Here is a 15,108-nt window from a genome sequence, read left to right as displayed (position 1 = left end):
GCATAGAGAGAATTTTTCTAAGAACAGGCTTAAAGATACGGTCCAGACTGGTGTGGACGTTTATTGGCACTTAAAGATGGGTATGGCCTTGTTTATATTCAGACTTTTCCCCATTCAACCTAAAACTGGACAGTCCAAACATAACACTAATATGGAACTGTTTCATTGTGATGATTAACAGGCATTACTCTCGCCATCCAAAACGGCTGCAATCATTTGTTGCTCAAATCGGTCGTGCTTTGTTTCACGTCTGTCCACAGTCAGTTTGACAATAAAGTCCTGTGAAAATGCACAGTCCTCATAGAAATGGGCAACATTAACTGAAAAGTTGCACAGAATGTCATTCAATTATGCGCTTGGGACTGTGGGACCACATCTTACATCAAAATGTTCATTGAGGTCTGAGAAATTTCTCCCATCCAGTAGTTGAATGTGAAAGCAGAGATCCAAGTCTGAGCTCCAGTGTGCAGAATGATATATAGTATTTCCTCTGTATTAATGTCCAACAGAAGTAATAAAAAAAAAAACACGAAGAGTGGAGAGGGACTATATTTCCATGGCTCAATACAATTTGTTTTAGGAAAATATAATGCAACATCATTCCCACAGTTTCTTCAAATTATTACTTTATATGTGACTTGCATTGACTAAGGTCGAGTGGCATACAGATAACCCTAACCCTATATGTTCTATAATCTACACATACATTGTAAAGATATTTCCCCCTAAGATGAAAGTCAAACAACAAAAGTAAAGCCTTGTTCACACGGCAGGATGATCGGCCTGGATTTAGCCCGAATCTCCTCTCCCAACAATCGTAGGTCGGCCCGGATTCTAGTAAAGGCTGATCTCGGCTGCTCAGAAGGACGTGCAACCTCAAATTGTTTTTGGATTTCTTTGGTCCAACTTCAGACTTTTTGTGGTGTACCCCGAGGACAAACAGGCACGCAGTCCTTTGACAGTGACATGCAGCCAATCAGAAAGTGAGGTGACGAGGCGGCATGGAAGAGCCGTGGGGAATCTAAAATCCAAACGGTCATGGCGCAACAGAAAGTCTGTGCTTGCACTGTCTCCATTCCTTCAACCAATTTTTGTCTGCTAAAAAAAAAAAAAGAAACTCGCTTCTTTGCCATATTTGTTTACTGAAGTCTCATTTAATCTTGGGAGGTTTTGCGAGATTTACCATCCGACGTGGGAAAATTCATGAATTAAATCCGTTCATGTGTTGCTCTTGCTGGTTGGCTGCTTACCACACATGGTACATTCAACTTCAACAGTTCTACCCATGATTTTTTCCTCATCCCGTTGGCTTTCTCATAGTTTCTAAGCCGACCGAAAATTTTCAAATCTCCCGTGTGCTTTAAATTAGTTTTTATGTTCTCATTGGTCAGCAGTAATTTTGGCTTTGGAACTTTAACATAAATATAATTTTGACCAAATCTCTTTCTTATTGTTGAGTCATGAAGGTGGGCCTGCAGTTCTTCAACTCAGTGGTCCCCAACCACGAGGCAGCAGGCCACTTTCGACTTGGCCACGGCGGGCAGCACAGATGAAAGAAGAAAAAAAAAATACATTGGGTTTATTTATTATCCGAGGCTGAAAAATATTTAATTTTTAAAAAATGAGCTATGATATTAGTCTATGTCTGACTCTTGTTTTGGTTGTGTACAACCCACAAGCTAGCAAAATTTAAGCTTTGTTGTGGTCATTGAAAATGAACTCTGCTTTGCAAAAATGTGATAAGCAAATTTTAATTTATGAGTTAACAAAGGAGACAACTACTTTTTCCACACAGAGCCAAGTAGCGTTGACTCTTTTTTTGCATATTGTGTATTTTATTTTATCCATCCATACAGACAAGAATGCAAATTATGTGGCAAAATAAGAGTTAGATTAGACTCTTCTTATGCATATTTAGTCTGCATGAAGGATAACTATTTACTTTGTGCATTGCTTCCACACTTAGCTGCAATTCAGGATGTACCTTTCCTCTCACCCAAAGTCACCTCGAATGAAAAGTAAAAAATGATGTGCAAAAAGCACTAGAGACGGTAGAAAGAAAAACAGGTTTGTGTCAAAAGGTAGGGATTCCAGAAAAAAGGACAATAATTAAAGTCTAACTGAGGGATTTGATGAGGAATTTTTAGTTTTAATGATGGCTTTTCATTTAAAACTCTATTACAATCCATGGAAGTACATTTAATTTCATTTCCTCTCGCTCTCACGGTCTCTCTCTCCCTCTCCCTCTCACTCACTCACTCACTCACTCACTCACTCACTCACTCACGCACAATGCATAGGAATGATAGCTCTGCAGTGGATAAGGCATTGAGGTTTTGTTTTTTTTTATTTATTTTGATCCAGCAGGATTCATAATTTTCCTCCTGTCCATGATGAATATGACCTGCTGGCCTTAAGATTGTTTGGTTTATTTTAACATGACTCTTTTCCCGTATCCATATTATCCAGGCTGTCTGATATTAGTTATTAAACTTGTTATTTTTTATCAGTTATGTTCATCCACACTGAGGTCAAACGTCTGTTCTTCGCCAATTGCTCAAAGGTTGGATTGGTTGGAAAGAAAAAGACCGGGTATTTGTCCTACTTTATTTGCAAAAAAAAGTAAAATATTCATTGGTCAGGGAAGAGACAATTGGCAGATGTGTTGCAGGGTGTGGGCCCTGGTCTGTCAGGACATTTACCAACATGTCTGAGTAAATTTCATTATATTGGCTGTGCTTTTTACCCAAACACAGTTGTGGTCAGAAGAAGGCTGCCACACCCTTCCCACACCCCATTTATTTCACTTAACAAAAAACATATAGAATAGAATAGAATAGAATAGAATATCCATAGAGAATTACAAGATTATATTCATCTTTGAGTAGTTGTGCATGTTGAGTGTTATGGTATATTGAATATTATATTGCACATATGTGCAACATAACATGTTATTGCATGAATATAAATTTGCTTTTGCTATTCAGAGCATGACCATGATTAAGGCAGATGCAATGGGAACTGGAAAAGAAGATGGCAACAGGAGGGTCGGAGCAGTGGAGGGCAGGGGAAATAGAAACCATATGCAGTTACATAAAGTCTGTGTCAACATTTCACATTGAGAAGGAATAGGGTAGTAAAAGTGCTTGGGGGTACTCTCAGGATAAGGGGTGCTTAGTGGAAGACATATCAATAAGACCAGTGGAGTTTTCTCTGATCACAAAACCTCTATGGTGGGATTACACGATGATAGTAGTAAGTCAAGGGGTGAGAAACACATGGGAGTTAATGCCTTTAATGGTAAATAACACTACTATGGCTCTCGGGTTTTCATTTTAATAATATAAACACACAAGTATGAAGATTATGTGGATCATTGGTTGAACCTACCTTAAAATACTGAGCAAAAGCAATACATAGATGGACAAGTTCTTCAGTTTCTTGACAATACTTTCGACTGTGTTTTTCCCCTTAAATATAATAATCAGAAATTGTTGCCAGCAGAAGAGTGTCTGCTCTGAGAGTTTGTGTTGGATATTAGTTGAGTCTGAATTGAGTTTGGTGGTGTTTTTGGCAGGGTTTACAATACGTAATTTAAATGGCATAATTTAAAGATGTGCCTCATTATCTCTATACCCCAACTACTCTTCTAGCCATAAGCTTGTAAAACTGATCAAGTTTGCAGACGACACCGCCATCATCAATGGTGTAAAAAAACAAAATCCTAAAAAATCCTAGTTGTGAATGTACATTTTACTGATAATGACTGATAATGACAATAAAATTGATTCTGATTTTGATGACCGATACATCAGAAACACATTTACATGCTTTGTGAGGTGTAGCTATGTATATAAGATCTGCACATAATTGAAGCAATTATTTGTTATTATCGATTTGTGGGCATCTTTTTATCGAAGTCTGGTTTTTTTTTTTAAAGGTAACATGTATTTAACACTTTATGCACATATTTGGAAATCAAATTAAAAAAAACACACATTTTAACCAACCCAGTGCTTTTGAGTCTCATCCTTTATATAACCCCTGACACAAATTGTGGAATCATCAGTCATGGGGATTTTAAATCAATTGTTTAATTTGGTAGAAAAAGGTAGATCATGGCTCAAAGCTAAAATTGTTTCAACGTTCTGGCCTTATGAAACACTGAAAGAAATAAAATGTGGTAGTCACACACAGTTAAAATGCCCTAAAGATGTGTCCTTAAAGTACTGAAGAGTCTTAGATGCAAAAAGACATTTTGGCAGAAGTTCTTTTTTTTTTAGTTTGACAATATGTGATTCAAATCACTGTGAGCTGTATTATTCCTGGAAGTATGACAGTACTCAGTATGGCTGGGCAACTACTCAAGACTTCCTTAAATATGTGTCCACCCTGAGTTATAAACTCTGAATTCGCAATGAACCAAAATACAGGAATCCTAACCACAGAGGGCCACTTTGTTGCAAATTATACATGACCACAAATTGTAATCCCTTCAGCTGTAGGGTGCTAAAACTGAGGAAATGTCACTAAGCTAATTTATACTATTTTATCTTATTCCAAAAATCTAATGTTCAGCATAATACCAGGTTTATACTGTTGCTTACACATAACGTTTAAAAAATACCTTAAGGTTGACTTCCGCTTTCAGTACAAAACCTTTTGGAGAGGTGGGAATGGTCCTCACTGAGCTTTTGAACTTTGCACCACGTAAATTACAATGCAGAGCACTGATGATTGAGAAAACTATTTGTGTCGAAACTTCTCGTACAAATATCAAATTTCACTGTACTATGAGTAATCTGCCATTAGGATTCAATGACTTTTGTATGGCCTGAATTCATTATTACAAACACAGAATCTGGACTTGAGATGTGATTGTTGTTTGTGGCCCACAAAATGACATATTCATTCTTACAGTTGATTTGCAATGAAGGATTAAGACATCCGTGAGAACTAACAGATGTGTCCAATGCTAGCATGCATTTCACATTGGTCCACACATTGGTGTGGTATTATTTAACAGAGGTGAGGTGTTGTTTCACTGAGCCTTTGTCATACTTGCCAACTTTAGGTTGTGAAAAATGGGGATATTTTTTTTCAGCGGTTTATCAGCCCTAAATTTCTTTCTCTTGTTTCCAATTTTTTTCCCCCTTATATTTATCACATGAAGGAAAATTATCTGTACAGAGGCCGGTTCTCTATTATAAAAAAGGGAAACTTGTAGATGATGATTTTTGTTGAGATTAATCTTAAACAAAACTATACATTGCAGATTAATGAACATCTAATGAGATGACCTCAGTTTTGGAGCATCAAAACCCACTCTCTCACTTTTACGCCACACACAGGCTAGGTCAAAGGTGAACTTGTGCACAGGTGGTGTCCCACATGTTTGTGTAAGTTGTTTAGAAGTCGTCAACACTTTGTGACCTGACCTGTGCAAAGCCTCTGTATTTTCTAGAGCGCTTAGAAGCCCCCCTAGTTGGGTTTGCTTCCCAGATGACCCTGGTATTACACCAGTTTGAACCTGGTAATAAGTGCCTGCGGACCCTGTCAGTTGGCCCAGCAGTAGACAAGACAGCCAGTCTAGTCTGTTTCCAGATTATTCAGTCTCAAGACATTTTTAGTTTAAATCTGGAAATAATAGCCACTAAAGAAATAAATAAAAATAACCTGGAAGAAATATTGTTGCATTATTTTGTATATAATTTCTGGTTACATAAGCATTCATTTTAGTTATGGATATTTTTCCGGCATGAATTAGCTAATTTGGTTTGAGATTTAATAGCACACATTTTGCTTTAATGTGAACCTTTTCAAACATGTGTGTCTGAAACACTACCAATGATGGAACTGACTCCTGTCTTACTATTGCTCCAACAACTTTCATTTGATGATTGGTTTTATTATATTTTTGTATGTTTATTTTTATTGTTCTGTTTTATTATTTTTTTCTTGTACTTTGATTTTTTTTTGTTTTATTATATATGGTTGAAATAAAAAGGAAAAAATAGTGAGATTTCTTTAACACTGGACTGCAATTTATTTTATTATTTTCTATCTTTCTCATAACGCCATCAGTAGGACGTGCTGCTGTTGTCCAAGAATGTTTTGAAACCATGAAATTGAAAATTTACAAGGGATTGTAAATAATTCAATCACTAAAGCAATAAAAGTGCCATGAAACAAGATAAAACAAAGTTCAAACTTTTAGAAGCGTTACACTTTCTCACACCTAAACACACATACACACAAACACGTATGTAGACACACAATGGCCAATTTTGGCATTCATGTACTGTATCAGCAAAAGACGTAGCATCTGTTCCTTGCACCTACTGCACCTGATAACCACAACACGTACACTAACGTGCACACACACACATTTGTACACAAGCACGCCTCATTGTGTGCAGCGTGAGATAGGAAGAAGTCACTTCTCCATCAGGCTGGCAGGTGAATCTGTTAAGCTTTATGAGATGTCCAAACACAGACACGCTCACGTTCTTCGTAGAAGGACCAGACAACTGGAAGCTGTGATAAATAAAGAAACAAATGAAACTCACATGGTGTCTCAACATATTCTCTCAACACTGTGCATGTTTTCGAAAGAAGTTTGAAATAATAAAATTGGAAGTGTTAGTAGAAGACAATTACTGAGTTACAGAAAATAATTCCATCCATCAACCATCCATCCATCCTTTGTTCCACTGAAAATTGTAGTGAAGCTAGCAACCTAATAGAAGCCGTGGTTTACTTCAATTAACTTGTCCTTTTACTGCACAACTTGGGACAGCACAACAAGAAAACGGCTTTGAGAGAGGATAGCACTGGACAATTGTCACAAACAAAAGATAATCTAGAGTTGAAAGAAGTTTTGGCAAAGGCTCCATGTCAGTGCTTAGCTCATCCAGTCAATAAAAAATTGAATTGCTGGTGCAATATGTTTACAGAAGTGGAAAGACGCAATCCTGGATATGCGGGCTTAGTAGATCGGCTTCCACATCTGTTTGTGAGCAAGCTTGCTCCTCTTTTTGTTCGCACAAGTCTACATCGTGCCGTCAGAGCACTGGTATTGTAGGACTACGTGCTGCTGCCTTTTATGCGGACAGTGCCGGTTTGATTCCTAGCCAGTGCTGCAGGTCACAAGCACTAATAAATGGGAGATGTGTCAGGAAGGGCGTTAAATGAAAAACTGCATAACAAATCATGTGCCTTAATATGGTGACGTGACTGATATGCTAAAAAATATAAATACCGCCTTATAAATGTCCACATTCGCACAGGTATTCTACCCAGTCGTTCATTTTATATCATACTTATCCTGTTCAGGGTCTCAGCAGATTAGACTTTTTAGTATACTCAAGATGACCAACACAGCACACATACAGTATGGCTGTCTATCAATATGAAGAACATTGAGTACGGTCTTAGTATTGCCTTCCTAAGAACGTACACAAGAACGTTCTTCTGAAGAAGTCGAGTCTCTTTGTAAATTGGAACAGCTGTGTATTTTTAACTTCCCCGCCCCCTGAAACATATTTCTGAGACGAAATGTATCTTGGGATATTTGCCTTCAAAGGTAACCAACCAATGCAACCTTTAAGTTTGCTGACAAGAACAACAGCCAGGTATTCCGTGCGTTCTTGGTTTATTCGTACTTTCAGTTGGATCCGTACTTGGGCCGCAAATGATGACTTTGCCGGAGATTACGAGAAATGGCCCTTATCAATATACTTTATCTCCACTGACAATCAGCAGTTCACTTCCCTATGCCAGATGTATATCCTAGTGTCAAAACCAGTGAGAGGCAGTACAGGGCAAATACAAAATACAACAGAAGAAAACAAATAAGCTCTGCTAACTTGTTTCTCATCTCGTTACTACATTGCAATGTCAAATTCTTCTCCTTATCATGTTCATCATGATGAATGACTTGTAAGGATTGATCACAAATAAAGATTTTCGATAGTAATACTGAACTTTTACAGCTATTAACCCAACCAAATTCTGAACAAAATGGGGAGGGGAAAAAATATCTCTCAACACACTCCAGACCACGGAACAATCGTTGGGAAAATCTTATAAGACGCCTGATAGTTTGACCTCTATCAATTTTGATCGAAAGTACCGAAATCATGCTTAAATTATGCAATTTTCAAGTGGTACGTACCCGTCTTAAGCAAGTATGAAAAGTGTGAGTCTGCATGAGCTCATTTACACACATTAAATTGGAACCAAACAACAGTTTAGGATGGCCCAAATAAGAATTACTAGTGTGAAAACCTCCAGGCTCCAGGCTGCTACAGGCTGGAGCAAGAACAGAAAGATTGAAGAAAGGAAGGGAGGGGGTGCCTGTGACCAATGAGAGATTACTTTTGGAGAAGTTCCTGCAATTTTAAGGGGATTTCCCCTCAGAGCCACACAGCTGATTGCAGCAAGGCTTTAACTTTGAAAGGGCGATTAAGGTAAAAGTGAGGGTGACAGTGATGTGGACCAAAAGCGATGTTGATAGTGTAAGAAATAATAAGTGTCACCATGCAAATCATGGGAAGGATTGATGTGAAGCGGTTGTGAATAATGATGGTATGGATGTGAACATGTATAAAAAAATATTTGCGTATCGCTTATCCAGTGATTCCAGAAAAAATCCATCTGAGGTCGATCTAATATTCTTGTGACGGAAAACTAGACTCATGATGGGATTTAAACTTCATGTCAACATGAAGAAAGACAAAAGTTAGTCTATTTCTACTAAAGCAACGATGCCAGTCACACTGAGGTTCCAGGTGTGTGCTCCAAATACGTCCTCTCAAGGATACATCAGAAATCCAGTTTGGTTGTGACTTCATTCACATAGCTTGGTGGGTGGCAACAGACCTTCCTCACCCTTAGGCTGTGACACACACATGATTAAAAGGCCACCTCTTTAAAGTGAATTCCCCAAATCGTCTCTTGGGCATCTTAGGATATGTATTCATGTCCTGTACCACAAACCAGGAACTTAGCGAAATCTCCCTCTATTGGAAACACACATACACAAACTGTTGGCTAATTGTCAATGTGCTGTTTCCAATTGTTTTTGAAGTGTGAAATTGAGCCCAGCTGTTCAGTGAAGCAGTGGGAACAAGAAGATGGGCGGTGTGTTTGTGCGTGTTTGTCTGCGTGTGCGTGAATCTGATTCCCAGCCTAATTCATGACTCTACTGAGGAACCTTATCAGTCCACTGAGTTTTTACTGTATTGGCATTGAAGCAACTCAAATGTTCATTAAAAACTGTTTGAGATCAAACCGAGATCAAAAATGTGATCGGTGAGTCATACGGGAAATGCTCGATGATCTCACACAAACATACTTTGTTGTAAAATACACTCTCCCCTCATACATCCATTCTTAATTGTTACCTCTTCTTTAGAATTAAAGATGGATCACAAAGATAAAGGAGAAGTATTTCCATTTGAAAGTGAGGTCATGAGATGGGAACGAATACATAACTGGATTTGTGAAGATGCTCCAGCATCTCCGGAGTTTCCGCTTGAGCTAATCACCAACATGGTGCAGGGTCACCGTGTCTGGAGCTAGGATGGTTTCCTGGTCATTCCCCAACCTTATAACCACACACACTCAAATAAGTTTTCCTGTTTTTGCCTGAAAGGTGACAAGAGGGCATCATGTTTCAGATATGCTATCAGTAAAACAAGAATAAAAAACAATCTCTAATGTTCTTATCAGTTCTTATCTCACCTCCTTGGACAAACTTCAATCATATGTAGTTAATTAGAGACATATAGTGACACTCCCAGACATAACATCACCATTCCGCAACAATTACGAAGTATGACATAGTTTATAGGTGTTCTTCGGCTGCCCTTGGCTTGTCTTTCCACATGGCCTGTCTTCCCACATGGTAGCCTATTGTAAGCACTTGTGTTCCACCGGATGACACAGAAAGGCTATCGACCCTTATCTCAACGACCACAGCTGACCGATATACAACTGACATGCTTCATGTCCTTTCTCCCCAACACCAACAGGCAAGTACAGCCTGTGGATTTTGTGACCAAAAGTGTATTCTTCAAATTGGTTAATACTGCAGATTAAACACAAAACTTAGATTTTATGATGGGAGAATAAGAACAAAGAAACAGGTGGATGTGAAAATAATAATTGAGAGTTGAATGCTAGACGCATCTGGTGACCGGGTGGATTATCACACTAGCCTCGAGGATGTGAGCGGACTATTGCATCTGGTTTCTAAGTAAGGGGAATGCAACGCTACAATTGAAACAAATGTGGGCAATGTGAATATGAAAGTGAAAGTTTGCCCAATTCAATATCTGCCCTGTGATTGTCTGTGCGTGTACTCAGCCTTCTGCCCAAAATGAAGTGGGCTACCCTGAACGGTGTAAGCAGTGCAGAAAACAAATGAATTGATTGATTTCTGTGTTTTCAACTCATGTCAGTCTTGAATGACAAAGTCATAAATATGCTTTATTCAATTATACATTAAATTAATTAGTAGTCTGACAAGCGACCCCACTGTCATAACAGTCTTGTCTGTAATCAGACACACTACCATATCACTACCATAGTATCTTTGAATCCATCACTGTTCGAGAAACATCCCACAGTGATGATATGTCCCACTGTATGATAATGGCTTTGTTGTTGGAGGAATTGTGTCATTGAATGAAAATGTTCAAAACCTTGTGGGTCATTAGAAGCAGTATTACACCTTTTAGATAGCGGCACAATTTTCCCTTACCTTTTCTTTAAAAGGATAAAGTTTGAATCTACCCATGACTGAGTGTAACCTCCAACATTCACTCACCTATCACGTGATGGGAAACACACACGTCAGCCGTCGTCAACAACTCGGGGTGACTGTTACGCCACATGAGTCAGTGCGACCCACCCACGTAGCAGATATGAGGAAGATCTGGGACCCTCTATCACAATGTGTCTTTCTTTGAGTCTGTGGGGGGATTCGAAGCTTTCCCAAACAGTTGAGCAATCTCATTTGGAGTGATAGAAGGGAGGATGTGTGCACAGTAATAATGCGTCATTTGAGTACCGTAATTTCCGGCTGTAAGTTTCTCTCTTCCGGGTTTGACTGGTCCTGTGACTGACATTCAGGTATGACTTTTATATATTAAAATGAGAGCTCAGACTGGCACCCCAAAAACCCGTTCCCAAATCGTCTTGAGTTTCTGCAGTTGGCAAATATTTTTGGTGCATTATCGCCGATGGACATAAATATTTGCCAACCACCAAAACAAAGTAAGGTAGTAATGAAGTACTATGGCTAGACGGAAGTTATACTGGACTATCTCATTCAATAAATCCTCAATTTTCTACGACTAATGATTCCAGTGTAATGGATTTAGGGAAGATTCGTGTGTATGGAATATACAGAAAAGGTAAATGGCATAAATGCAGAATATTATCCATTTGTTCATGTAAGTTAAAAAGAAAACAATAGAGGACAGTAGTAGTGTAGTCTTGTGAAGTAAATAATAGTTCTCACAGTTTGTAGGTCACAGAATCTTAGCTGCAGGCAAATGTAACTGGCTTGGATTTTCTCATTGTTCTGAAATCACTGCATCAGTGCTACGAGCAACTCTTAATAAAAAACACATACGTGCACAAAGAATCCAAATGAATGCAGTCGGCCTTGTTCATTGGGCTGTCCATTATAAACCATGTAAAGTTTCCCACGGTACTTACTGTGAAATAAGGTGGATGCTCTTGTCATGTTCTGGGAGCGCTTTGTTACATCTAGCACAGGACATCTTAAATCGGCATAGTACAATGAAATCTCAGGACCACCACGTCTTCTTATATGTCGTTTATAAATGGCATAGGTCAAAATATGTGTGACTGACTCATTACAATGGATCAACCTTTTCGGGCTGTCAGATCTCTGCAGAAAGCTTTTGCAACTTTACAGCACCCAACACCTACCATATTTTCCGGACTATAAGGCGCACCTAAAAACCAAACATTTTCTCAAAAGCCGACAGTGCGCCTTATAGTCCGGTGCGCCTTATATATGGCCAAATTCCTCAATTTAAACTGGCCCGAAGCATTGTGTCATGAAATCAATCATAAGTGGCCCGCTGAAGACTATGAATCATGAATCAAAAAAACTATGGATCATTATTTTGTGATTAAAAAGTAATTTGTTGTGTCTGAAGTTGAAATAAAAAAGGTAAAATGGAGAATGATTTGATTTGGATTAAAAATCTGACAGGATGCATTAATGGTGCGCCTTATAGTCCGGTGCGCCTTATATCAGGACAAAGTTTTAAAATGGGCCATTCATTGAAGGTCCGCCTTATAGTCCGGAAAATACGGGAGTATATACAGTATAACATTGCTGTGTGGTCTGGTTGACTGTCAATCTACGTATATAGTTATTCCTTACCTTACCTCATAGGGCAGTGGATAATTCTACGGTACGGTACTTGAATGACAAGTTTAGCTGACAGTAAGCTACAGGCAACCCTTATTCGATAGGGCAGTTTACCTCAGAACTTCATTTGCTTTAGTTTCCATCCAACCTTTGACTTAAAACTGGAAAATTAATGTAGTAGAAACATGTGTTATGCTTTGTGTAAGGGATGAGGAACCTTTAAGAGGTCATTAGATTCATAAACTTCAACATCGTGTCAATCTGATAAGCATGACAAAATTTGCGTAGTTTCATAATTCCTTTCAGAAATTCAAATTACAGTCCTTGAGAGTGGCCCATTTACAGAAAACGTTTCCCAGTAATTTTGCTTGAGTCCTTTTTCTAGACAGTGTTGACCTTACGTAACACAACTGCTTGTTGGTGATCATGTAAAGGAGTATGGCATTTTGGAGGAATCTTTTTATAGAAAAAACGCAAAATGAACCATATTGTCAGAAACATGTCTTGGTTTATTATGAAGACCGCTTATGGTAAGGGAATGAACATTCATCCATCCACCCGTTATCCGGGGTCAGGTCGTGGAGGCAGCAGCTTCAGAAGGGAAACCCAAACTTCCCTCTCCCCAGGCACTTCATACAGTTCTTCCAAAGGAATCCCAAGGCATTCCCATGGCAGCCAGGAGACTTAGGCTACATTCACACTGCAGCTCAATTCTATTCTTGTTTGCCCATAAGCAACCTAGTGTCAGGCAACAAAGACAGGGAACCAAGTGCAGCACGATCCTTTAATGGTGAGAGGGAAAACGGGGATGTAGAACGAGCAAGTAGTCAGGGCAGGCGGCGATCTGGAGCGTGGTCGAAGGTCAGGCAAGTAGTCAGGACAGGCGGCGATCTGGAGCGTGGTCGAAGGTCAGGCAAGTTGTTGGCTACAAAGTTTGGTCCGGGGACAAAAAGGCAGCAGTATCACGTGCAGGGTAATCAGACGAACTGACAACTACTGGCAGAACACAGAGAGGTTAAATAGGGAACCTAACGAGCTGTAGCAGGTGCTGGCAATTCCATGAGTCGGGCTAGGCTGGAAGTCAGGTGACGTGGGGACGTGACAGAACCCCCCCCCCAAGGGACGGCCCCCGACGTCCCAAAAGCAGAACCCCAAGACGGAGCATGAGACCGGGCGGGAGGGGGGGAACCCAAGACGTGCGGCAGTCAATATTCCGAATCAGAACACGTCGACCAAGCCCCGTCATCAGGCGGCACTCCCGCCCAGTCCACCTTCCCAGCCGCGGCGTCGGGAGACGCCGACCAGGGGGCCGGCGTGGGAACCGGGCGGGTCCCTACCGGACGACTCCGAGCAGGAAGCCGGTCAGACCCCAATACCCCGCCCACCGGAGCAGAACCCGGCTGCGGACGTCGCAACGGCAGCGGAGTAAGGGCCCGGGCCATCCGCTGCGGCCGACGGCGAGACCGGACCCGCGGCGGCTGCCCACGGATTGGAGAAGCGGAGGGCCGAGAGGCAAGGGCGCGCTGACTTACGTGGACAGGGTCCCTGGCGGACGACAGGTCCGGTGAAAAAACCGGTGCGCTCCATGACACCCGAGGTGTCGGGCTGATGTCACGGTGACGGGGGGGCGGAGCCGCTCTCCTCTCCTCGCGTCGCCTCGACTGGATCCGCCGGTCCACCCGTACTGCCAGGTCCATGGCCACTTCAAGGGTCTGTGGGCGCTCGCAGGACACCATCTCGTCCTTGATATAGTCCGCGAGTCCGTGGATGAAGGCACCGACGAGAGCCGGGGTGTTCCAGTCGCTACGACGCGCCACCGTCTGGAACCGGATGGCGTACTGGGCGACGGATCTGCTGCCTTGGCGCAGCGTGAGGAGCTCTGTGGAGGCGTCCTCCGAGGCGGAGCCCAGGTCAAATACGCGCAGGATCTCAGCGGCGAAGGCGTCAAACGACGAACAGGCGGGTCCCTGCCGCTCATATTCTGCCGTTCCCCACAGCCATGCCTCGCCCGTCAGGTGAGTCAGCACGAAACCCACCTTGGCTGGCTCCGTGGCAAATGTGACGGGCTGGAGGTCGAACAAGACACGGCAGTTCGTCAGAAAGGCCCGGACGTACTTGGGGTCACCGTCGAACCTTGCGAGGTTGCTGAGTCTGGGCTCAGGGACGTCCACGTACTGCCCGGGTGCCGAGGCAGGACGGGGCGTGGACATAACGGTGGGCTGATCGGCGGGGCTAAGCGGCACGGACGTGGACAGAGATGGCACAAACCGATCTGCAGCAGCCAGAGGAGCCAAGTCTCTGTGATCCCTGAGAGCCTCTACCAGGTCCTGGTGGAGCTGGTGGTGCTGCTGCAGTTGCTGTTGCTGCTGCTGCAGTTGCTGTTGCTGCTGCTGCAGTTGCTGTTGCTGCAGCTGGAGCTGCTGTTGCAGCTGCTGGACGACCCTGGTTAACGCCGCCATCTCCTCTGTGGTCTTGCCGAGCTCCCACTCCGTGTGGGTCAAGCGGGCCGTGTCTAGGGAATCGTGCGCTGGTTGCATTTCTGGTCAGTTCGTTCTGTCAGGCAACAAAGACAGGGAACCAAGTGCAGCACGATCCTTTAATGGTGAGAGGGAAAACGGGGATGTAGAACGAGCAAGTAGTCAGGGCAGGCGGCGATCTGGAGCGTGGTCGAAGGTCAGGCAAGTAGTCAG

The 15,108-nt window shown here is 41.8% G+C and overlaps 1 long non-coding RNA gene across 1 annotated transcript; it reads right to left on the bottom strand.

Moving 5' to 3' along the window:
- Positions 1 to 6,690: 6,690 nt before the first annotated feature.
- On the bottom strand, positions 6,691 to 13,140 carry LOC119135951. Its single transcript, XR_005100645.1, has 3 exons — positions 12,977 to 13,140; positions 11,836 to 11,840; positions 6,691 to 6,703 (listed from the first exon to the last, which is right to left on the bottom strand). It is a non-coding gene; the product is annotated as an uncharacterized LOC119135951 (long non-coding RNA).
- Between the last annotated feature and the right edge of the window lie 1,968 nt (positions 13,141 to 15,108).

Source organism: Syngnathus acus, chromosome 16, assembly GCF_901709675.1.
Source record: "Syngnathus acus chromosome 16, fSynAcu1.2, whole genome shotgun sequence".
Taxonomy (NCBI): Eukaryota; Metazoa; Chordata; class Actinopteri; order Syngnathiformes; family Syngnathidae; genus Syngnathus; species Syngnathus acus.
This window is presented reverse-complemented; position numbering and strand designations above follow the sequence as displayed.